This window comes from Cebus imitator, unplaced genomic scaffold (assembly GCF_001604975.1).
Source record: "Cebus imitator isolate Cc_AM_T3 unplaced genomic scaffold, Cebus_imitator-1.0 Scaffold13, whole genome shotgun sequence".
In the NCBI taxonomy this organism is placed as follows: Eukaryota; Metazoa; Chordata; class Mammalia; order Primates; family Cebidae; genus Cebus; species Cebus imitator.
Genome location: NW_016107328.1, coordinates 6,412,839 through 6,436,654, shown reverse-complemented (window position 1 = coordinate 6,436,654; position 23,816 = coordinate 6,412,839). Strand labels below are relative to the sequence as shown.

The 23,816-nt window shown below is 42.6% G+C and overlaps 1 protein-coding gene across 19 annotated transcripts in view; it reads right to left on the bottom strand.

Annotated features, from left to right (window-relative positions):
- CYRIB (CYFIP related Rac1 interactor B) overlaps positions 1–23,816 on the bottom strand; it is a 173,520-nt gene that overhangs the window by 82,155 nt on the left and 67,549 nt on the right. For 2 of the 19 annotated variants that reach the window (XM_017499283.2, XM_017499341.2), the window contains exon 1: positions 12,553–12,760. The exons of 12 other annotated variants lie outside the window; for them this stretch is intronic. The gene's annotated coding sequence lies outside the window, so the exon portion shown is untranslated. Of the gene's footprint in view, positions 1–12,552; positions 12,761–23,816 lie in introns of those variants that run through there. 5 more of the 19 variants (XM_017499314.2, XM_037728574.1, XM_017499230.2 and 2 more) reach the window with 3 other exon arrangements.

The window sequence follows — 23,816 nt, the reverse complement described above, 5'->3', positions numbered from 1 at the left end:
CATACCTATAGTCCAGGACTTTGGGAGGCTGAAGCAGGAGGATTGCTTTTTTGTTTTTTCTTTCCTTTTTTTTTTTTTTTTTTGAAGAGACAGGGTTTCACCGTGTTGGCCAGGATGGTCTTGATCTCCTGATCTCAAGATCCACCCACGTCGGCCTCCCAGAGTGCTGGGATTGCAGGCGTGAGCCAACATGCAGGGGACTGCTCCAGCCCAGGAATTCTAGGCTGCAGTGAGGTGTAATTATGCCACCATACTCAGCCTGAGTAACAAAATAAAATCCTGCCTCTCTTAAAAAAAAAAAAAAAAAAAAAGAAGAAAATGGCTTGAAAAGATGCTCAACATCATTAGTCATTAGAGAAATGCAAATTCAAACCACAATGCTATACTACTTCAGACCCAGTAGAATAATTATAATCAGAAAGATCATGACAAGTGTTGGGAAGATTCAGAGAAACTGAAATCCTCATGCACTACTGGTAGGACGTAAAATAGTACCAACAGTCTGGACAACAGTTTGGCAGTTTCTTTAAAAATTAAATATAAGTTTTCCACATGACCCAATAATTCTATTCCTAGGCATCTACGCAAAAGAAAACATACATCCACACATATCTGCATACAAATGTTCATAGTAGCATTATTTATAACATCCAAAAGTTGTGAACCATCCAAACACCCATCAGCTGGTAATGAACAAACAAAATGTGGCATATCCACATAATAGAATACTACTCAGCAATAGAAAGGAACAAATTACTGACACACTGAACACGCATGAACTGCAAATTAAATGAAAGCAGACACAAAAGTCACTTTATGTTCCCATTCATAAGAAATGTCCAGGAAAGAATAATTGAGCAAGAGACACAAAGACAGAGACAGAGACAGAGAATGAGTGTGTGCAAAAACTAGAAGATAGGAAAGTGGTTGCCTGGGACTGGGAGGAGTATGGAAGATGAATAGGCTTTCAACGGATCTTACTGGGTTAATAAGACAATATCCTAGACTCTGGTAATGGTTGCAAAGCTGAATAAATTTACTAATAATCACTGAATTGTGAATTTGAAATGGGTGAATTTTATGGTGTATAAAGTATACCTCAATAAAATTGTTTTTAAAAAGAGAGTGAAAAAAGTTAGTACGTAATTATGCTTACTGAAGGAATGATTAGGCTTTTCTACATGCCAAAGCCAAAAACCAGTGAGAAAACAAAACATATTAAATGAAAACATAAATTAAAATAGCATATCAAAATGGCACACATGCCACTTATCTCCATTATCAGTATTGTAAGTGGTTTTTACTTTCTACCCTTTAGTGGAGTACTTCTAAGGGTCATGAGAGTACATCTTTTTTATCTGATTAACTACTGGCTCTACATCTTTACCAAGGAAGACTGCGGGGTAAAAACAAGGTCACCTTTTTCTTCCATATTAATGATGTCCTCCAGCTATACAGAATCATAAGAGAAATACAAGTATTGGCTGGATGTGGTGGCTCATGCTTGCAATCCAAGTACTTTGCAGGCCAAGGCGGGCAGATCACCTGAGGTCAGGAGTTCAAGACCAGCCTGAACAACATGGTGAAACCCCATCTTATAAAAATAAATAAATAAATAAATAAATAAAAGAATACAAGTATGTATATTATATATGTATATTCCTACACCAGAAACTGAAAAATAAAGCAGAGCTATCCAAAGCCTGCTCTAGAACTTTCTTTGGATAGAGTTCCAGTAAAATCACATCTAAAGAGAAGGGGCTTGAAGGCAAGTAGTGAGTGAATAGTTCTGGCAGTCTCCTTTCCACTATTCCCAAATAACTTATGAAAAGGTGACTTACAGTTTCTATTTTACAGAAGATGAGGCAAAGGATATATCTAAAGATAAGGCACAGGAATTTGCTACAAGACTTTACATGCGATATAACTTGGATACAGTAGTTAAAACTACCTGAGATAAACAGTCTTAGACTATCTGTTTGGCCCTACTTTATGACTTAGGATAGTTTTCTATAATACTGTTAGCCAGTTACTCTTTTAAAAACAAAACGGTTCATCTCTTACTTATGAGACCCTAACAAGATCCTAGAAGAGATCTGAGAGATGAGGGGCAGTGAAAGAATTTCACAAAAACTTCCACTTGCAGACCTCAACTAAAAAGAATTCTGAAGTGCTTAAATATTGCTTTAAAAAATTATTTAAATGCATAGGCTACCTTCCTACCCAAATTAGGCATACTGAAAATGGTTTAAAAACTTAAATTTTAATAAAATACTATTTTTAAAAGTTGCTTATAAGGCACGAACAATGAAAATCTGCTAAAACTAAGTTCTTAAAAGACACACATTTAATATGCTAATAGACTACTAGGAGGTCGGTGCCACATACCAAAGACTGAACACTGGCCAGTTGTCACCATCGCACATACCATAATGGAACTCTGGCACACCCATTTCAAAGGGTTGCCAACCAGGCTACATATTTTGACTACTGCTTCAACGTATTGTTCTACAAATAAAAAGACAAAGTTTTAGTTTAACTGTATTCACATTTTAATACAGGAAGTCCCAATTATCAAAAAGACTTTCTAAAATCCGTCATTTTCAAGGATCCACCTGCTTTTACCCACTAGCAACTCAGAACCAGCTCCATAGCTAGAAGATTGTTTTAAGTTTCCAAGTCTCTAAATTCATGTATGCTTTAACCCAAATGAACAGAATAAATGAAGCTGAGTTCTCCATATTCTTGAAAAAAACTTGGTAAATATATTTACTAAATACCAGAACACACTATTTAACATTTAAATCAAAATAAATTCAAATGTAACAAATAATCTTCAGCAAGTTAGCTTTCAAAATAACATTTCTAGAAGACTTGTTTGCAGGAAATAACTGGAAGGGAGGATAATTTATAAAATGCTAATAAATAAAATGGAGCCCTACTCATCTAAGGAAAAAAAAAAAAAGAAAAACAGGGAATTTAAACATTCTCTTCACTAATTATGCTAGTCTCTCTTATTTACCTAAATCTATACTGTCCCTTTATATAAAGAAAAAGAAGCCTCCCTGAAAATGTACTTAATTAACATCATTTATGTTGGAATTTGCCAGAATTTAAAGTTGAGAACTGTGATTTGATACAACGAAGGCAAACTAATCTCACACCTTGCACCCCAAGGTGGTTTTCTCATATTTCACTTAAATTTGATGTCCCTGAAATTCTCAAAAGCATGTGATCTCTTTCAAACTGAAAAGATGTCTAAACATGTCAGTCATTACTTTTTGAGTAAATGTTATTAAAGTAACCAAACTTGTCTTTGAGAAAATTAATCTCAAATTTCCACCAAGGTCATTACATGTAACTTTGCCCCCAAAAACAGATCAAAAAGTGAACAGCACCTATAATAATACTACTACAGTACAGGTCATGTTCTTATCACATGCCAGGAACTTTTTTTTTGAGTCAGAGTCTCACTCTGTCACCCAGGTTGGAATGCAGCAGCACGATCTCACTGTGACCTCCACCTCCCAGATTCCAGTGATTTTTGTGCCTCAGTCTCCCAAGTAGATGGGATTACAGGAGTGTGCCACCATACCCAGCTAATTTTTGTATTTTAAGTAGAGACAAGATTTCACCATGTCAGCCAGGCTGGTTATGAACTCCTGGCCTCAAGTGGCTTATCTGATTCGGCCTCTCAAAGTGCTGGGATTGCAGGCATGAGCCACTGAGCCCGGCCACTTTTTCAAATGTCAGATTTAATGAGGTATAATTTATATACGTTAGGAAAAATAATTCTTCATAGGCATCTCTTTTGTATATAGTGCAGGCAGAGGTACCAGCTGCCCTTTGCTCTAAAGAGTATCTTTTCAAGAATGTTTGTAGAGTGAACAGCCTTGAGAAATAAAGATAGTATCTCCTGGAGCAAAGGACAAGCATGCTCACTGTCCGTCCAGTATAATATAATGTATCCCTCCCAGAGCAAAGGACAGGCATGCTTATTGCTCATTGGAAAAGATTTGGGTTCTCTTAATTCAGGGCTTCTCTCCAACACGGTAGCCCACTGTGTGTACAAGTATTGCCTGGTTCTCTTCATGTCATCCTGTAGACTGAGGCTTAGAAAACAGGAACAAATGCTGATTGACACTCTGGCTACTGCTATTATAAAGAATAATAATCTGCCCTTCATCTTTAACATAGGAGTTTCATGTCTTCTACCAGATTCCATGAAAATGTGGCTGGATAACTTATTAGTCTGCAAGTAGGATAAAACCTCAGATCATCATGATTCTTGGGAGTTTTGGGGAAAGAGGATGGGATGCTGACACAGCCATAACATGCTTAGAGAAAGGATAAAGACCCTGCAGCCTGAGTTCTGGGACATGGGAAGATACCCTGGGATTTGAGAGTGAGCATAGTGGTGGATGGGAAGAAGGTGGGAATAAAGACTCCCCTACCCGTCTACCTTTAATGAACAGGAGTGAAATTAAATGTTTAGAAACTGAGCAGTGAAAAGTGAGGCTGAAATTAGCCATCCAAATGGTGATTTGGTGGTTGTTCACTATCCTCTGTGCTACAGGAGGGAGGGAAGTCTCATAACAATAAGGGCAACAAGCTCCCTGGTCCCAGGTGAAAGGCTGTGGCTGCGACTGCTGAGCCAAGGATTCCTCCAAACTAAAAGAGATGGTGTAAGTAATGATGGCCTTGCTGCCAACTACAGAGCTTCAAGTAGACCAAAAACATTAAACTGCGGGAGAATGACCCCAAGTGAATATAAAGCCTTGATTACCCGCACAGAATTGCTCCCTCCTCCTCCACACTCCCTGATCCCTGTCTGCTTCCACCCCCAAACTCTTCTACTTTAAGGAGAACGATGGTTAGGAATGGAGCTGAGGGCTCCCTGATCTCCAAGATGAACTGAAGGCCAGACATACCACTTAGGAGGTTTGCCCAGAGAAGTTTAGGGAGAGACTCAAAATTTTATGGTTCTCTTGGAAATGGGCACCCAGATAACCATTCTATCTTGTCCTGTCAGGCGGACACTCAGATTCAGCTAACAGGGTCTGGGCAGGGTTTACAGTGGTTAGGGAAATAAATGTGACTTATGGATGGGATGTTTTGGGCTAATTCAATGTACTATTGTTGCCTCTACATCATAATGTATAGTAAGAACTGAACTGATGAGCCGGGCATGGTGGCTCATGATGCTTTGGGAGGCCGAGGCAGGCAGATCACTTGAGGTCAGGAGTTTGAGACCTGACCAACATGATAAAACCCTGTCTCTAGTTAAAATACAAAATTAGCTGGGCGTCGTAGCATGCACCTGTAATCCCAGCTCAAGAAGCTGAGGCAGCTGAATCACTTGAACCCAGGAGGCAATGGTTGCAGTGAGCCAAGATCGCGCCACTGCACTCCAGCCTGGGTGACAGAGTGAGATTCCGTCTCCAAAAAAAAAAAAAAGAACTGATGTGTTGTGTGCTTGTACTTAAAAGTCTCACTTAAGAGCCGGTGAGGGTTTTCTTTCCAATCAGAAAGGACTGTATGTAAAAAAGTACACTGGTACCTTTGGGGCTTCACAATCCTAAGGACCATTTTGAGCTGTAAGTCTCATATTTTACTGATTAGAGGATTTGGCAAAAGGAGGCAGCCTCCACCTACAAGTGCCCCTTGGGGTTTTGAACACTTTGCCTCCCTGACACAGCAATCAAGTTTACCCCTCTGACAAGCAGCTATCAGCTTGCTTCTGGATTCCTTTGGACACTGAATGCCTAACTCATGGAGGCCTCAAGAGTCTCCAGCCTGATATTCCTATTTTGAGGTGAGTCACCTTACACTTAATGACTAACAATGTGGTAAATCAATGGAAAATGCTTATGTGAAACACATCTGGCTTAGCCTTAGCCCCAAGAAGGATCACAACTTTACAAGAAAAAGGGTGGGCACCTAGCCCTTTGGGGAAAACTTTATCCCCTACTCTACCACTGGAGGCAAAGTTAATGGCTCAATGAAGCCTGCATCCAGTAAATGATCATATCTTATAGATTTGACATCATCAATATTCCAGTCAAATCCTTATCAATTCTTTCCTGGACTTAGGCAACAGCCTTTTAACTTGTCTCCCTGTATCCAATCTCACTTCAAGTTTAATACATTCTCCAAAAGCAGTCAGGACAATCTGTCCTAAAGACAACTCGAGTATTTTACCCTCTCCCCTATTAAGATCCTATAATAGTTTCTCCATTGCCTTCAGCTGAAACTGAATGGGACTTGTTAACATGACTCACGCAGCTGGCCTAATGGTTTACTTCTTGTCTATCTCTTCAGCTTCATCTTTCCCACTCTTCCTTTACCGTCTCTATTACTGTCATACTATAACCCCTATCAGTTTCTAACACGACTTCCCTTATCTTCAGGCTTTTTGCCTCTCTCTCTCTTCCGTACCCCCATGTACACTCTCCCTCTGGCCTGACTGGTCTACTCTTCAGGTCAGAGTTTAGATGACAATACAACAGGGACTTTTATCGTGACTAGTTAAGATTAGGTACCCAAGGCCAAGGCAGGCGGATCATGAGGTCAGGAGATCGAGACTATCTTGGCCAACATGGTGAAATCCCACCTCTACTAAACATGCAAAAATTGTCCCAGGTATGGTGGCTCACGCCTGTAATCCCAGCATTTCGGGAGGCCGAGGTAGGCAAATCACGAGATCAGGAGTTCGAGACCAGCGTGGCCAATCTGGTGAAAGCCCATCTCTACTAAAAATACCAAAAATTAGCTGGGCATAATGGTGGGTGCCTGTAATCCCAGCTACTCGGGAGGCTGAGACAAGAGAATGGCTTGAACCTGGAGGCAGAGGCTGCAGTGAGCTGAGATCACACCACTGTACTCCAGCCTGGGAGACAGAGCGAGACTCTATCTCAAAAAAATGAAAATAAAAAAGTGTTTTTTAAAATGCAAAAATCAGCTGGCCGTGGTGGTGTGTGCCTGTAATCACAGCTACTCGGGAGGCTGAGGCAGGAGAATCACTTGAACCAGAGGTTGCAGTGAGCTGAGATTGTGCCATTGCACTCTAGCCTGGCAACAGAGCAAGACTCCATCTCAAAAAAAAAAAAAAGGTTAAGTACCCATGTAACACATATTACTGAATTCACACTCCTCCTGTACCTTCTATTTTAAGGAAGAACCGCAAATTATTTATTCACTGCAATATAACCCTACTTATGTGCTCAATAACTTGGGTAGTTAATGGCAATCTATATTCCACATATTGTGCTAGGTAATAAAAAGCAAAGTTATTTTTAATAATCCTTTGACTTAGAAATACATTAATAAAATTATATGCTGCCTTCCCTATTATGCTGCATTGAAATTAACATAAAAATTTCACAACAGTTTAATGAGGCATGTAATGGGGACATTATTATTCCCATTTAATAATCTGAGAATTTTCACATTATCATACAAAGCAAATTTTCAAATTAAATTCAATGTTTTTGTCCATACATACTAGAATGTTACAATGAGAAGAATCTCTCAATTGGGGTACAAGTCAACAAACTATAAAAGTGTATCTCAAGTCATAGATTTCTGATTTCATTTAAACTAGTGCATTCGATTCTCTATTATCCTCACTAAGACAGAGAAATGGCATAAATAATCCTTATAGTATCACATTATGATATGTCAAAATACATATTATGATATATTATGTCATATTGAGGCAGACCAGGTCTCACTAATGCAGGCCTCCAAAACAACTGTTTGTGATTAAGTTAAATATTAAAAGCCAGTGCCTTATACAAAGTATGGGATGTAATAAAAGGCCATCAATAATTTTGCCTAGGCTTTTCCTGGGCCTTAAAGCATGACAAAATAATGAAGGAATTCTTCGCAGGAGCCATTTAGGATTAAACAAGTTTTATTGTGGGCCTGAAGAAACTCCCCAGGTCTCCACAAACAAGTTTATTGGAGGTTTAAAGGAACTCCCCAAACCTCGGTGATTTCACAGGAGTCAAGATAAGGGTAATCACCCCAGCAACTGGACCCATTTAGATTAAGTAAATTTACTGAGGCTCCAGAGGAAGGTCTTCAGGAAGAAGTTAATCACTTATATCTTCAGATGAATGCACACTTACATGTAGACAAACAGCTTAGACGGCATATAAACTCTGAAAAACTTTGTAACTTTGAGTTGTTCTGGCGATAATTTCCAGGCCTTCTCCCTGTAATCAGTTGTGGAAAATAAAGACTTGCTTCCTCCCCAGTTCACCTGCATCTCGTTATTGGGCCACAAGAAATAGCAACCTGACCCTCAGTTTGGTCGAGGAACAATATGACATAGTATGTTCGTATTATGACATCTGGGACTATGTCATAATTTTTTTCTTAGCAAATGTTTTCTGAAAATGCTTGACCTAAAGTAGTATTCAGGTTAATGTGGATTATCTGAGGACATGCCAATTTATGACTGGAAGGAATAAATATTCTAGGCCAACGGTCCCCAACCCTTTTGGGACGAGGGACTGGTTTCACAGAAGACAGTTTTTCCACGGACAGAGGGAATGGATTCAGGATGAAACTGTACCACCGCAGATCATCAGGCATTAGATTCTCATAACGAGCACAAAACCTGGATCCCTTTAATGCACAGTTCACAACAAGGTTCATGTTATGAGAAACTAATGCTGTCTCTCCTGATCTAAAAGGAGGCAGATCTCAGAGGGTAATGCTCGCTGAGCTGCCACTCTCCTGTTGCGCAGCCCTGTTCCTAATAGGCTACAGCCCAGGGGCTGGGGACCCCTACTTTACACACAGTAGAAAGAGTCTGTATCAATTTAGAATTTAATATATATCGTACATAATACATCAACTAAAATATACCAAGAAGAGATGACTGCATTAGCAGAAAATAACTGTAAAGGACTCAAGCTTCACAGTGTCACATCCAATAGTACCTTTATGCTGAAGATCAATCTTTTCAAAATGAATTAAACAGCGGCAAAAATATATCTCTGCATTAAGTCTTCTACTTAAGCAAAATCACACAGTATCTTTGAAAGTAGTCATTCTGACCCATGTTACCGTTATCCACATTGAGTTGCAAGAAATGTTTATATTTAAATAATCAAAATTCTAAGAATGACTTCCATGTTTTAAAAGTTTTATACATGTCACTCACTTGCATTCTAATTACCTGCATAAGTGGGAAAGGGATGAAGCTACAGCTAGCTTTTAATACTGTATATTCTTACAGGAGAGTACAGAAAAAGTGAGCAGTATCCATCCTGCGCGGCAGCTGAACAAGTAAAAAGTTTTGAGATGCGCTGTTTTAAGTATATTCTATGAATACTTAATATAAAACATAAGACCTCAAATTAGCACACTGAAATAGAATTTAAGTAAATGTGATAGGTTCAAATGTCAGTCTCAACATCTCCCACTTGGCAGTATACTTGAGCAAGTAGACCTAATTGGAAATATTTAATTATGACTAATGGCATACCTCTAACCTAATCTTTCTGAGCCTTACTTTCCTAATGTTAATTAGAAATTAAATAGAAACTAACCTACACATTGCAGAGTTGTTATAAAACTAACTTAATGCTTATAAGGAATCTGGCATACAGTAGGTCTTCAATATCACAGCATAATTAAGAGCCAGGATTTAGTGAACTGACCATAATAAAGAATGAGCTCACACATCCAAGAACATTTATGTGGACTTTTAGAAACTCTAAATCCACAAGAAATTATTTGAACTGACTGTTGTTCATGAATGCTGACAAGATACATATATCAAATACCCATTGTAAGTAAACGAATCCATTCTATGAACTAAAGTATAACACAGAATTGTGTCTATACTTCCTCCCCCAAAGATTTCAAAGCAACTTAACCCAATACAGCAGTCTTCAAAATATACAAGATACTTGAAAAAACTACAGCTCAGAGCAACCGACATCTTTTTCAAAAACTTTTGCCACATAATTACAAAATGCTGTTAAAATCTAAGACTCTTTGACCTTGCCATTCACTCAGTTGTTTAAAACCTAATTACTGAGTATCCACTATGCACCAGGCAGGCACTCTGCTAAACTCTGGTGTAGTTACAGAAGAGACCAAAACCAAGAAGACGTATGCCACTACGCTATTTCCAACTAATATAGTCTTGTTTTCCTTAAACAATGTAAGAGAAAATTGTAAGTTCTTACAGTTGAATGCATTAATACTTAGTAAGAGTTAAGCAACCTCATGTAAGGGACAATCCAGTAGTTTCCCCCATGGAGACTAGGAGTAGAATAGGCATCCCTCTATGCTTCTCCATCAACTGTTATTTACCATGTAAAGACAAATGACCATTTCAAATATGAGTGAAATAATCCCAAGAGGGGCACTAATTTTACCCGTAAATTTTTAAAACCTGTTTATTCCTGGAACGTTCAGAGAACTGAATTTTAAGTTCTATTAAGTTAAACAGCAATCAAAAATCTATTAAAAATAAACTGCATTCACTTAGTTTTACTCAACATCTGAAATTATATTTTTTTCTGGGGCAACCATAATTAACTTACTAACTGCTCCTCCCTCTGATCAACCAACCACTTTCATGGGAGAGAAAAATCTAGCCTCTATCCAATTATACAATCTAGAATTCATACTACATATCCTAGAACATTTTACAAAGCAAGCGTTTTCTCACAAACAGCTACATCACTATTAAAGTTTTAAAGAGTTTTTAAAGATTATTATCTAGCAAAACTGTTCTGCAAATACACATTCTCTCCCTCTCTTTCTCTCTCTCTCTCTCTCTCTCTCTCGTTAAGAAATCTTACTGCTTAAGTGGTTATCTAAAACCTAAGCAGAGAGAAACGGCCAAGTGCCTTTTCAACGCCCACCTCCCCCAAAACGAAGGCTGTTAGAAAATGCTAACACAAATACTGACAGCAATAACACCACCATGATGATATGCAGCTAGGTGTGCTTCAGGACTAAGAACCTCCCTTGCAGTTCGTTATTATGGACTATGAAAGTCACATGAAAAAAAAAAAGTGCTGTCATTTCATTTTATGAATGCTGATTAGGGAGTTTCAGTTAACTGCAACACTTTACAAACAGACTATCAAGCCTCAGTTATCAAGCAGTTCTAGACACAAAGCTTCTGTTTCTATTATTAAATACAATTAAAGAATTAAAAGGATCATGGTTTTTCTTGAGGAATTAGTCTTAAATGATTTGCAATAGTAAGTCATCAAACACCCAAGCGACTGAAATTCCTTTCGCTATATAAAACACTCCTCTTAAACGCCAATCTCCCAAACCCTAAGACTTAAAAAACACAAAATTGATTGACTACATTTTTCACACAGAGATTAAAGAGTAAAAAGGTGGCAAACTCAATACACTTACACAGTAGTAAAAAAAAGTGTAAGCAAATTTCAAAAACCTTTGTCTCATTCAGAATGGCATTTTGTGGTACTGCAAGTATTCAGGCATCAGTATTCTGCACACACGGCGAACGTTGTCAAAAAATGTTGTTGACAGATGAGACAAGAAAGTCTCACCAACAAACATTCCTACAGCAATGTATTAACAGGTAATGTTGCAAATCAGTCAAGGGACCAAGTGAGGAGGAATCCAGAGGAGCAGAAAGAATAACAATCTTCTGCCAAATTTTACACTCTGAGGAAATTAAGCCATCATAGAAGTCTTCCAGGAAAAAAAAGAAAAAAGGTATTCGGTACAGCCCAAAATAACCATGAGGTTCTCCCTCTCTCTCTCTCTCTCTCTCTCTCTCTCTCTCTCTCACACACACACACACACGCACACACACACACAGCAATTGCCACTTCCACTAGAGTTTGACAGTCATAGATTTGGGTAATTATAGTAGAAACTGTGTGTTTTGGAAACACACTAGGACCACACCCTAAGACTCAGAATCTGGACTTTAAACGCTGAGCATTAATTAAAAGGACAACGCAGTATCTAAGTTGGAAGGTCTAGCCGCGCAGGTGGAAGGCGAAGTGATGGGGAGCGATGAAGACACCAACTTCAACACCAGGGACCAGGAGGGCTGGCTGTCGACGCGGGGCGTGGCGAAGCCCGGGGGAGAAGGAGGTGTGGAGCTGGGGACAGGAACAGGGGTGAGGAGGAGGAAAAGCGGCCGCGAGGAGGAAGGAGTGGTGGGAGTCCGGGTGGGGCGACAATGTGGACGAGGGAGGGGACGAGCCGGGGGGCCAAAGGTCACAGGCCGCCGCAGGATCTGGGGTGGGAGGGGGCGGCGAGCGCGCGCGTGGAGGTGCCAGTGGAAGGAAAGGGGCGGAAGAAAGGAAGACACGAATGAATGAGCGCCGGGGGCAGGCCGGAGCCGCGGGCCGGGGAGGAAGCGGGCCAGGAGAGCCGCGGGGCCGGGGGCGGGCCCAGCGCGCCGGAGAAGCAGGAAGCCCCGCGCCAGCGCGGGCCCCGCGGCACCCACCTCTTAGTCAAAATGGGGTCGCGGATCAGGAAAGCAAGGAATGAGGAAAGAGGAGAAAATGGCAAAAACCAATCACTCACCCTCCGCTCGAGCCTCCAGGCGCTCTCAGCCCCGCTTCTCCGCCCTCTTCGAGCCGCAGAGGCGGCTCCTCAGCGGCGCTAGGGGGAGCCCCGGGTCCGGAGCGGGGGAGCGGCAGCAGCCGGACCGGGAGCCCCTCAGCACCTGCCCCTGTGGCTGAGCCGCGATGAGCCAGGCGGCAGCGGCGGCGGCTCCGAGCGGGGAGGGCAAGTGACCCGGATGTACAGGGTAACGGCGAGGAGGGGGAGGGGGGAATGCCAGGAAGTGAGGGCGCCGCGGACCTGTCGGGCCGTGCGCATGCGCTGCACGCCCGCCCCGCAAGGTAAATCCTTAGCCTATCTTCTCCGCCCCTCCTCCCCGCCCCGCCCGAAGGGGCGGGGCGAAGCCGGAGACAGGTGGCCGGCAGGCGCGGCGCGCGAAGGGAGGCGTGGCTACCCCTTGTACCCCCCGGCCTCCTTAAAGGGGTAGCACCTTCGCGCCGAGGTAACTTCTGAGTGAGTTGGGGTCTTCCATCCTTCCTGATGTACAGATGGGAAACGGAGGTTCAGAGGTGGCAGTGACCTGCCTCATGTTAGCGAGCTTGGGAATGGCGGGAACTGGACCTCGGGACTCGTTGCTGAACCCTAAGAAGTTGCCACAGTCCCTCCACGCCTGGAACCGCTGGGCTGCAGGGCGCGCCTCTCCCCCTCGGGTCAGGTACTGAGCCTAGCCTGCGCTTCCCGGCGCGGCACATGTGCCTGGCAGGCGCCCAGCGCCAGGAGACTGCACCGTTATCGCCTGCGATGATATCGCGGAGACGCCCTTGGGAGGTGAAAAATGATGATTCTGAGAACAACAATCAGACGCCACTTACAGCACTCTCAGATAAATCAGACCCCTATTCTGGGGCCGACACTGGGCAAAAATAACTAGTGGGCAGAAACTTGGATGTGACAGAGGGCACAGCCTCTTAATTATTTCCCTAATTCCCCTTTCACTCTTTGAACATAACTGATCCCTTCCCCTTTACAGATAAAAACAGAACATCCCATCTAGCTAGTTTATCCTAATCCTGTTACAAAGCTGAATTTTGTTTCATTAACACTAAAGGGGAAAAGATGACAATGTTACTTCTCCCAGGGTTATTTTCAGTTTGAAAGCTGGGCAGCTCACTAAGATGGAGGTGAATATAAGCATTTTGGGGTCACAGGCAGAACTGAAATCCCACAAAAGTATGGCCTTCCCCCGCCCCCTCCCCAGAAAAATGCATATATGCACACACATTTGGATAAAATTTCAGGAATTTCATGCAACCAGGGAGTCATCCATGAAATCCTGATTATGAACGAAGCTCTAGTCAAAGAGCTAAGATCCCAGGAACTATCTGCGCCTTACTGTATGGGGCCAAGAAATCACTCCTTGCCACAAAACACAGAAGGGCAGGCCTGACCTTATTTAGCCTTTTTGTCTTCCTCTTGAGTTATGTAGAGATCAAATGGTATGTAACATGGTGGGCATATTACTTAGAAACGTGTTGAGTCATGGAGAGATTAAGTGGCTTTTTGAAGGCACACGCTAAAGGTAACATTCCTGGGCCTCCGACTTTTACCTTAATTATCATACTTCAGGAAGATTCAAGGGTTCTATATTGTAGCTATTATAATTTTCATCAATTTCAATTAAACTGGAGATGATGTTTTGCAAACGTTGATGCTGATAGAAAAGTCCTCATAATCCAAGAACCTTGGTCCACTCGTCTGACATACTAACATCCAATCTCAGAAAACCTGGGTCCAGACAGACCACCGTGCTCCATGTGAACCAGAGGAGGAGTTCATACATGTTCACAGTCCCTTAGATATGAGCTCTGAGTAACCATACACCTCTAACCCAATCTCCCACCAAAAGCAGAAATATTTCATAGTATCTTCAACATGTGAATATCCAGTTTAGCTCCAATATCTCCAATTATAGGGAGCTCATTACCGCAATTATCAGCCTCTGACTGTGAGGAACCTATTTTACAGTAAGCAAAAATCTGATGCACAGCAATTTTCATCCACTGATCCTAATTTTTGTTTGTTTGTTTTGAGATGGAGTCTAGCTCTGTCGCCCAGGCTAGAGTGTGGTGGCACGATCTCAGCTCACTGCAACCTCCGCCTCCCGGGTTCAAGCAATTCTCCTGCCTCAGCCTCCTGAGTAGCTGGGATTACAGTTGCCTGTCACCATGCCCAGCTAGTTTTTGTATTTTTAGTAGAGATGGGGTTTCACTGTGTTAGCCAGGATGGTCTCAAACTCCTGAGCTCGTGATCCACCCGCCTCAGCCTCCCAAAGTGGTGGGCTTACAAGTGTGAGCCACCGCGCCCAGCCCACTGATCCTAATTTTATCTATGGAGAGCAATACAGACATGACGCTGGCCTAGGAAGCTTACAGTCCAGCAAAGAAAACAATCCACTGAGGAGTGATAATAATAAAATACTGGACCAGGTATGGTGGTGGCTCACGCTGGTAATCCCAAAACTTTGGAGGCCAGGGCGGGTGGACCACCTGAGGTCAGGAGTTCGAGATCAACCAGGCCAACATGGTGAAACCCTGCCCATACTTTCTGTTTCTCCATGTACACCACATTTTCTCTGTCTATTTTTTTACATCTCAGAAGGTCCCGTGGCTTTCCTTCAGTGCTATTTTGTTAGAAATTTTTATTTATTATCAAATCGGTTTTAAAACACTATGGAAAATAAATGCTTTTACTCAATCATTGATCCATTCAATCAACACACATTTTTGCCCCCTTACTGAGTCCTGGGCATCAGGCTGAGGGTTTGGGAAGTAGGAGAGTAAGACACAAAGTCCCTGCTCCAGAGGGGCTGAGAGTTTAGTGAAAGGATAGCTGTAACCTTCCACTTAAAACATAGCATGACTCGTAGTTTAGAAGGGTAGAGGAACCAACTTTCCCTGGGACAGCTGTGAAGGCTTCACAAAGAATGTGACCTTTGGCCAGGCACAGTGGCTCACACCTATAATCCCAGTATTTTGGGAGGCCAAGGCAGGCAGATCACTTGGGGTCAGGAGTTTGAGACAAGCCTGACCAACATGGTGAAACTCTGTCTTGACTTAAAAAAAAAAAAAAAGAAAAAAGAAATTAACTGAAAGTGGTAAGTGCCTCTGTAATCCCAACTACTCGGGAGACTGAGACAAGAGAATCGCTTGAACCCAAGAGGCAGAGGTTGCAGTGAGCCGAGATCACACCACTGCACTCTAGCCTGGGCGAGAGTGAAACTCCATCTAAAAAAAAAAAAAAGCAGGGGGCGGGACCTCTGAGCTTGGTCTTGAAGCTAAGGGGAAAGGACCAAGAAGAAAACGCAGAGGGCCAAGGGTTGGGGAGGATCATGGGGGTGCTGTGACACACTGAGATTGGAAAGGACATCATACACCATGTTAGAAATCTGAACTTGCCTTCTGAAGGCAACCACAAGTAAAGCGAAGCTTCTAACCAAGGGAGACACATAATCAGATATGTTTTATATCAGGATCACTCTGACCACAGAGTCCAATATGGGCTACAGTGGTACAGAGAACAGAGGGCCAGCAAACCAGTTAAGAGGCAGCTGTGGGGTCCAGGAGAGATAAGGAGAGTCTGCTGGAGGAAACTGGTAGTGAGGATGAAGAACAGACACCAGAATTAAGATGCTAACGGACGCAGAATCTGCAAGTTCAATCTGGGGGAAGAGGAGACGGGTTGTCAGGATGACCCAGAGGCTCCTGGCTTAGACAAACTGGAGGGTGACACACCTGATCCCAATACTTTTACACAATTTTCATTCCTCTTCTCTTCCAATCTTCATCCATGTAAATGCACATTGCTTTCAGCTGGGCACGGTGGCTCACACCTATAATCCCAACAGTTTGGGAGGCTGACGCAGACCGATCACTTGAGACCAGGAGTTCAAGATCAGCCTGGCCAACATAGTGAAACCCCGTCTCTACTAAAAATACAAAAATTAGCCATGCGTGGTGGCACACGCTTGTATTCCCAGCTACTCAGCAGGGTGAGGCAGAAGAATCGCTTGAGCCCAGGAGGCAGAGGTTGCAGTGAGCCAAGATCCCACCACTGCACTCCAGCCTGGGCGACAAAGTGAGACTCCATCTCAAATAATAATAATAATAATAATAATAAAGAAATAAATGTACATTGCTTTCACTGGTATCTTCAGATATATGTAACTGTTTCCTAATACTTTTTCGTATTTCTACAGTCACATCTGTCACTTTAATGACTGCGGAGTATTTCATCATGCCTAAATAGCTCAGTTTCCTTCAGTTGCTAAAGGTCCACACCCTACATGCCTGGCTTACCCCCGAGACTGATTTGGCTTTGGGTATTTGGCAAGGGATGAGTTAAGCCTTTAGGGAAAAAGAGCCTTTAGGCAAAAGGTGCTGGAGAAATGTGGCCTCGAGGGCCAGGACAGCTTCCACTCTCCTGGGAGAGGCCTGGACAACTGCACTGCTGTATTGCACGTAGAAAATGCAGCTATGGAAAAGAAGCTGTCATCCACAGGGAGCCTGAGGTCTGATTCTCCACACAAGCTGGCTCTCATGTCCTAACCTCCCTAATCCATGTGTTCGTTCATTTGTTCATATATTCACTCCCTCTACAAAGCATTCTTGTAAATGCAGAGAGCAACTCGGGAGCTGACACCACCTCTACACTCTGGATGTAACCTGATTAGGCTTGAAACCTGCTCTACAACTTACACAAGTTATTCAACATCTGAAAGCCTCAGTTTCCCCCGCAAGTTTGTGGTAGTGTTAACTCAGAAAAAAACTTGTAAAATGCTGGGAACTGAACCAGGTACAGACTAAGCTCAATAACTGTTATCAGTCTTGGTTTTCTCCTTACGCTTTTTTGACTCCCACCACTATATCTTGAGTTTCTTTTTTTCTATTTGTATTTATTTATTTTTTTGAGACAGTCTTGCTCTGTTGCCCCAGGCTGGAGGGCTGTGACGAGATCTCCACTCACTGCAACCTCCACCTCCCAGTTCAAGTGATTCTCCTGCCTCAGCCTCCTGAGTAGCTGGGATTACAGGCATGTGCCACCACATCCCGCTAATTTTTGTATTTTAGATTGAGATGGGTTTTTACCATGTTGGCCAAGTTGGTCTTAAACTCCTGACCTCAGGTGATCCGCCCACCTTGGCCTCCCAAAGTGCTGGGAATACAGGTAAGAGCCACTGTCCCCAGCTGTACTTTGAGTTTCTGACCAAACCCACTGGGTAACCATTCATGAGCTGGAGCTAGAGCCTGAATCTGCCAGAGTGAACTAGGACCACCCACTTGACCTTCACTTCTTATCTGTGAAATGGGGATAAGAGTATCTACTTCACAGAAATGTTGGGAAGCTCTCATAAAGACTGTATAAGAAAATACTTTCAAAGCTCCAAAACACATGTCATTATTGACTATTGCTGCTGCTACAGACGTTTTGTTTTCTTTATTTTTCCCTTTAAAAACGTCTGACCTCAGCATAAGTTCCCTGGATTGTAATTACTGGGCCAAAGGATCTGAACATGTTTTTGGTTCCTGATTTGTTATTGCCCAATTGTCCTTAGGGAAGACTCTATATTTTGCTGCCAGCCTTCCCTCAAATACATCTTTCAATATGCTTAAGCACCTAGAGTTTTTGCTGCCTCTGTATACAGTCTCACTCCTCAATTGAACATGCAGAGAGTTCTATAAACTCATTCTCTCTGTCTTTTCACAGGATGAATGAACACTGAATCCTTGAGGAAACAGACAGCTTCCAAACATTTCCACTGTAGTCAGGGACTGCAGTGTTGCCTTAGGGATGAGGACTGGATGAATATTTAAGGAAGAGAGGGGAAGAGGACAGGGGACAGAGGCCTGAGAATCCCCTGGGAAGGCCTAGAAACTCATCCAGCATTGAAAGGTGACATCAGAGCTGCTATTCAAAAAGAACCCAAGTAAGAAGGCAACCAATCAAACCGACACCTTCCTGTTATTTAGCAAAACATTAACCAATCTCACAGGAGCCATAAAGCTGTCCTTAGGGCTCTATTTCCTGAGTTACAAGGTTCATCTATGAGCCTCCAATACATTTGCAAACCTAACATATTTCTCACAAGTGGGGCAATTCCAAGTCTCATTTCCCCAGCCCTTCAGGTGGCCTGCAGGAAGGAAAAAGGGTCCCACCGCCTCACATTGGCTATTCCTTTCTGTACCTTGAGTACGCTTTCCAGTCTCCTCACTTGGCTGTTTTTCCACCTTCAGGTTCAAAGCGGTCCCCCCATCACCCTTCCAAAGGTGAATCCCCACCTACCTTCACTCATTCCCTAGCACATCACTGGCATTTTTCCTTCACATCGCTTATCACAAACTCTAATTTTTTAAAATTTTTTTGTATTTATTTTCTTTGAGATGGAAACTTGCTGTGTCACCCAGGCTGCCGTTCAGTGGTGTGATCTCAGCTCACTGCAACTTCTGCCTCCCAAGTTCAAGAGCGATGCTCCTGCCTCAGCCTGGCGAGTAGCTTGGACTAGAGGCACACACCACCATGCCTAGCTAAGTTTTTCATAGTTTTAGTAGAGATGGGGTTTCACCCAAGCTGATCTCAAACTCCTGACTTCAAGTGATCCTCCTGCCTTCCCAAAGTGTTGGGATTACAGGTGTCAGCCACTGCGCCCGGCCTCTAATTATTTTAAATGTTTAGCTTAAAAACGTTTTAACTGGCTGGGCGCAGTGGTTCACGCTTGTAATCCCAGCACTCTGGGAGGCCAATGTGGGCAGATCACAAGGTCAGGAGTTCAAGACCAGCCTGGCCAGGCGTGGTGGCATGCACCTGTAGTCCCAGCGACTCAGGAGGCTAAGGTAGAAAAATAGCTTGAACCCAGGAAGCGGAGATTGCAGTGAGCCAAGATGGTGCCACTACACTCCAGCCTGGGCAACAGAGTGAGTCTCCATCTCAAAAAAAAAAAAAGTTTTAACTAAAAAAACCCCACACAGACAAACAAAAACCACCTCTCATTACAATGTCAGCTGTGACAGCAGAGATGGAGCTATCACCGTGCCCACTGCAGTTCCTGCCACAGTCCCCAGCCCCAGGAGAGCCTCCCTAAATATGGTGAAAAAAATGGATTTAAAAAAAGGGGGAAGATCTGAGCAGTAAATGAGGTGCCCGATGCACTATTCACCCTGATTACATGAGTAATACATGTTGATTGCAGCAAAAAATGTGAAAATACATATGAGCAAATGAAAGAAAATATAAACACCCATGATCCAACCACCCACACCATGTGGACGCCCTTCCAAATGTTTTTCCTGTCTGTATCTATATATAGACAGCACATATTTTTATTAAAATGGTTCATTTAGTGAATTGTCATCTGCTGTCTTTCATCTCACAGTATATCTTTATCAACCTTCCTTAACAAAGGCACCTCAGCCACATCACTGTTAAAGGCTGTATAATATTCCACTGTGCAGCTAAACCAGGAAGTATTGAATGAATCTGGAATTCAGCTGAGGGGAGGCCTCTTCAATTTCAGTAAAGGTAAAATGCTTTATTCCAGCACTTCCCGCTTGCCAAGCTTCCCATTTTTTCCCTCTGTGTTTGTATTGCTTTCGAGCTGTATTTCTACAGAGCTGCATTTCCCACCGCCCATTCACCACCTGGAGTTATTAGAGTCCTCGTCAACTAGAGAAGCAAAATTGTTTGCAGCCGGAAAAGCTGACGTATGACGAAGCAAGGATGATGCCTTCAAGTTCAAATTGGGAATCTGCTGCTGATATAGGAAACAGAAATGAAGAGTGTGCTTTCGTGCCAAGATTTCAACAGGGAGAAAAGGAAAAGATTTTCTGTATGCCTTCACTTCTTCCCAAGCCCTACCATCGAGGAGAAGTTTTTTCCCAAGGGAGAGGCTGTTCCCCCATGCTGACTGATGCTGTAAGCAGTTTGCAGACCAAGCCCATGGCACAATTTACAGACTCACTGGCTGCAAAAAATAAAAAAAAAACTCCAAGAGGGTATGCTCAGAAAGTGCCACCCCTTCCATGAATAGCTCTTTCAGCCCTTGGTGTGGTTCAGCAGCACGAAGCACCGCTCACTTGACATGTTTAGTTCTGGCAATCCCATCCCTCCCATCAGGAAAAGGCACAGGCACAGGAGGGCATCACCTGAAGGAAGCGACCAGGTGCCACAAAATCACAGATGGCTCCAGAGGAACAGAAGGGAGAAAAATGGCTGGGTAGGCCATTCATTTCTGAGCTTCACCCCACTGTGACCCCAAAACCCAGAGAGGTTAGTGAATCTCTGCTTTTCTACCCACCTTACATAGCACACCATCAGAATTAGATGAAATCTTTGCCTATAGAAAAAGAGAATTCCAGCCAGGTGCAGTGGCTCACGCCTGTAATCCCAGCACTTTGGGAGGCTAAGGTGGGAGGATTGCTTAAGCCCAGAATTGCTTGAGACCAGCCTGGGCAACATGAGGAGACCCTGTCTGTAGAAAAAATTTTAAAACAAAGGAAAATTAGCCAAGCATGGTGGTGTGAGCCTGTGGTCCCAGTTGCTTGGGAGGCTGAGGCAGAATGATTGTTTTGGCCCACGAGGTCAAGAATGCTGTGGGTCATGATTGCACTATTGCACTCCAGCCTGGGCGACAGGGTCAGACCCTGTCTGAAAAGAAAAGAAAAAGAATTCTTAATTTTGTCCAGAGTCATTAATTTATCAATGACATTTTAAAAGATTGATAAAGTATATTAATTTATCAATGCCGTTAAAATAAGATTTTTTTGTGTTTTACAGAAACACTGTCTTTAGAAGAAAGACAAAAGAATTTAATTGGAAATATAACGACAGAAGGAACTTTTACTGCCAATACCTCTGATCAATTGCTTAGTTTCTGCAGTATTACAGAAAGTGATTTCTACCCATTTATAATGCAATCCTTACAACATTATAAAAGAGACTTACTACCTCCCTATTTTCAGATGAGAAAACAGAGGGACAAACAGTTCAAGTATTTTGCCATAGGTCACACACCTACTAGGATGTGAACCAGGACTCTCGCCCAAGTCTTAGCTGCCTGCTTTGCATAAATCATTCCATCGGCCTTGCTTCCCCATCCCTTTTTCCTTTCTGTAAACGTTAAGTAAATCCCTCAGTGTCAAGCTCCCCTTGAACTACTATACTACTCATCTATAATACAGGCACAATTATCACCTACTTTAACAATTGTAGTCAATTGTGAGCATTGGCTACAATAATAAGTAGAACTTAGGAAATTGCCAATTTGAACCGTCTTTGGCTATAAAAAGCAACAATTACATATGAAACATAATCTGTAAAAGGTTGGTAAAACTTAAATATTTGGTAAACTGTTTTCTTTTTTTTTTTGAGATGGAGTCTCACTCTGTTGCCCAGGCTTGGCTCACCGCAACCTCCACCTTCCAGGTTCAAGGGATTCTCCTGCCTCAGCTTCCTTCGTAACTGGGACTACAGACACATGCCACCACGCCCGAAGAATTTTTTGCATTTTTAATACAGACGGGGTTTCACCGTGTTAGCCAGGATGGTATCGATCTCCTAACCTCATGATCTGCCCACCTCAGCCTCCCAAAGTGCTGGGATTACAGGCCTGAGCCACCGTGCCTGGCTGGTGAAGTTTTAAATAAATGCATGTACCTGATTATCTTGGCTTTTGACATTTGCTTTTTTTTTTTTAACTTCAGAGTTTGGGGGATTTTTTGTCGACAGTTGTTGTTCTACTATTCACACGCAGAAAGTTGTATATCATAGAAGCTGACCATCAGACCCTGGGCTTGGTCAGTCTTGAGTTTTAATCCCTTCATTTTCTCATCTATAAAATGAAGAAAGTGTCCGGGCGCGGTGGCTCACACCTATAATCCCAGCACTTTGGAAGGCCAAGCAGGATGTGGATAATCTGAGGTCAGGAGTTGGAGACCAGCCTGGCCAACATGGGAAAACCCCCGTCTCTACAAAAATACAAAAATTAGCCAGGCGCGGTGGCGTGTGCCTGTAATCCCAGCTACTTGGGAGGCTGAGACAGGAGAATCATTTGAACCCAGGAGGTGGAGGTTGCAGTGAGAAGGGATCGCACCACTGCACCAGCATGGGTGACGAGAGCAAAACTCTGTCTCAAAAAAGGAAAAAAAAAATGAAGAAACTAATGGTACTCATTGTTAGATGTAAATTATTTCATGTAAAAGTGCTTAGCACAGGGCACAGAAAATTTAAGAGCACAATAAGTATTAATATTTTCTATTATTATTATGGTTTTTATTAATAGACTTGCTTTCATTAAGATGGTATTTAATAAAGCTGCAGCATTATTTATAATAAAAACCAGACACAAATTAAATTTCCCACTATAGGGAAATGACATAGTAGGATTCTGAAAGAACCATCTTTAGAATTAATGCAAATCACTTTAATTAAAATGTAAGTCATTGCTTTGCTACTTGGGGGCAGTCTGATTTTGGGCAAGTCATTTCTTTTCTCTGGACCTGTTTTCTTACCTCAGAAATAAAAGGTTTGCTCTCAAGGACTCATAGGTTCTCTTGTGATTTAAAGTTACATAGTCCTGGCCAGGCGCGGTGGCTCACGCCTATAATCCCAGCACTTTGGGAGGCAAGGCAGGCAGATCACTCGAGGTCAGGAGCTTGAGACCAGCCTGGCCAACATGGCAAAACCCCATCTCTACTAAAAACACAAAAATTAGCTTGGCGTGGTGGCACATGCCTGCAGTCCCAGTTACTCCAGTGGCTGAGGCAGAAGAATCGCTGGAGGCTGAGGTGGGAGAATCTTGAGCCTGGGAGGCAGAAGTTGCAGTGAGCCGAGATTGTGCCACTGCACTCCAGTCTGGGCGACAGAGCGAGACTCTGTCTAGAAAATAAATAAATAAATAAAGTTATTTAGTCCTAAGGGTCTCAGTGAATTAAAATCCATCAACATCAAGGACAACATACAACTGAGTACATAAGAAAATGGTAGAAACACAAGAAACTATTTTATAAATTAATAGTCCCAGTCTTCTTTAACCCTACTCTTTGTTTCCATAACAGTTGTCACCTGCTAACGTCGTTTGTATTATGTTTATTGTCTTTCTCCATAAACTAGACCAAGCCCATGACAGCAGGAGTTTATGGCTGGTCTGACCACTAATGCATACCCAGCCCCTAGAACGATGTCTGGTATATACCAGGAGCTCAGTTAGCATTCGTTGATTTTTTTTTTTTTTTTTT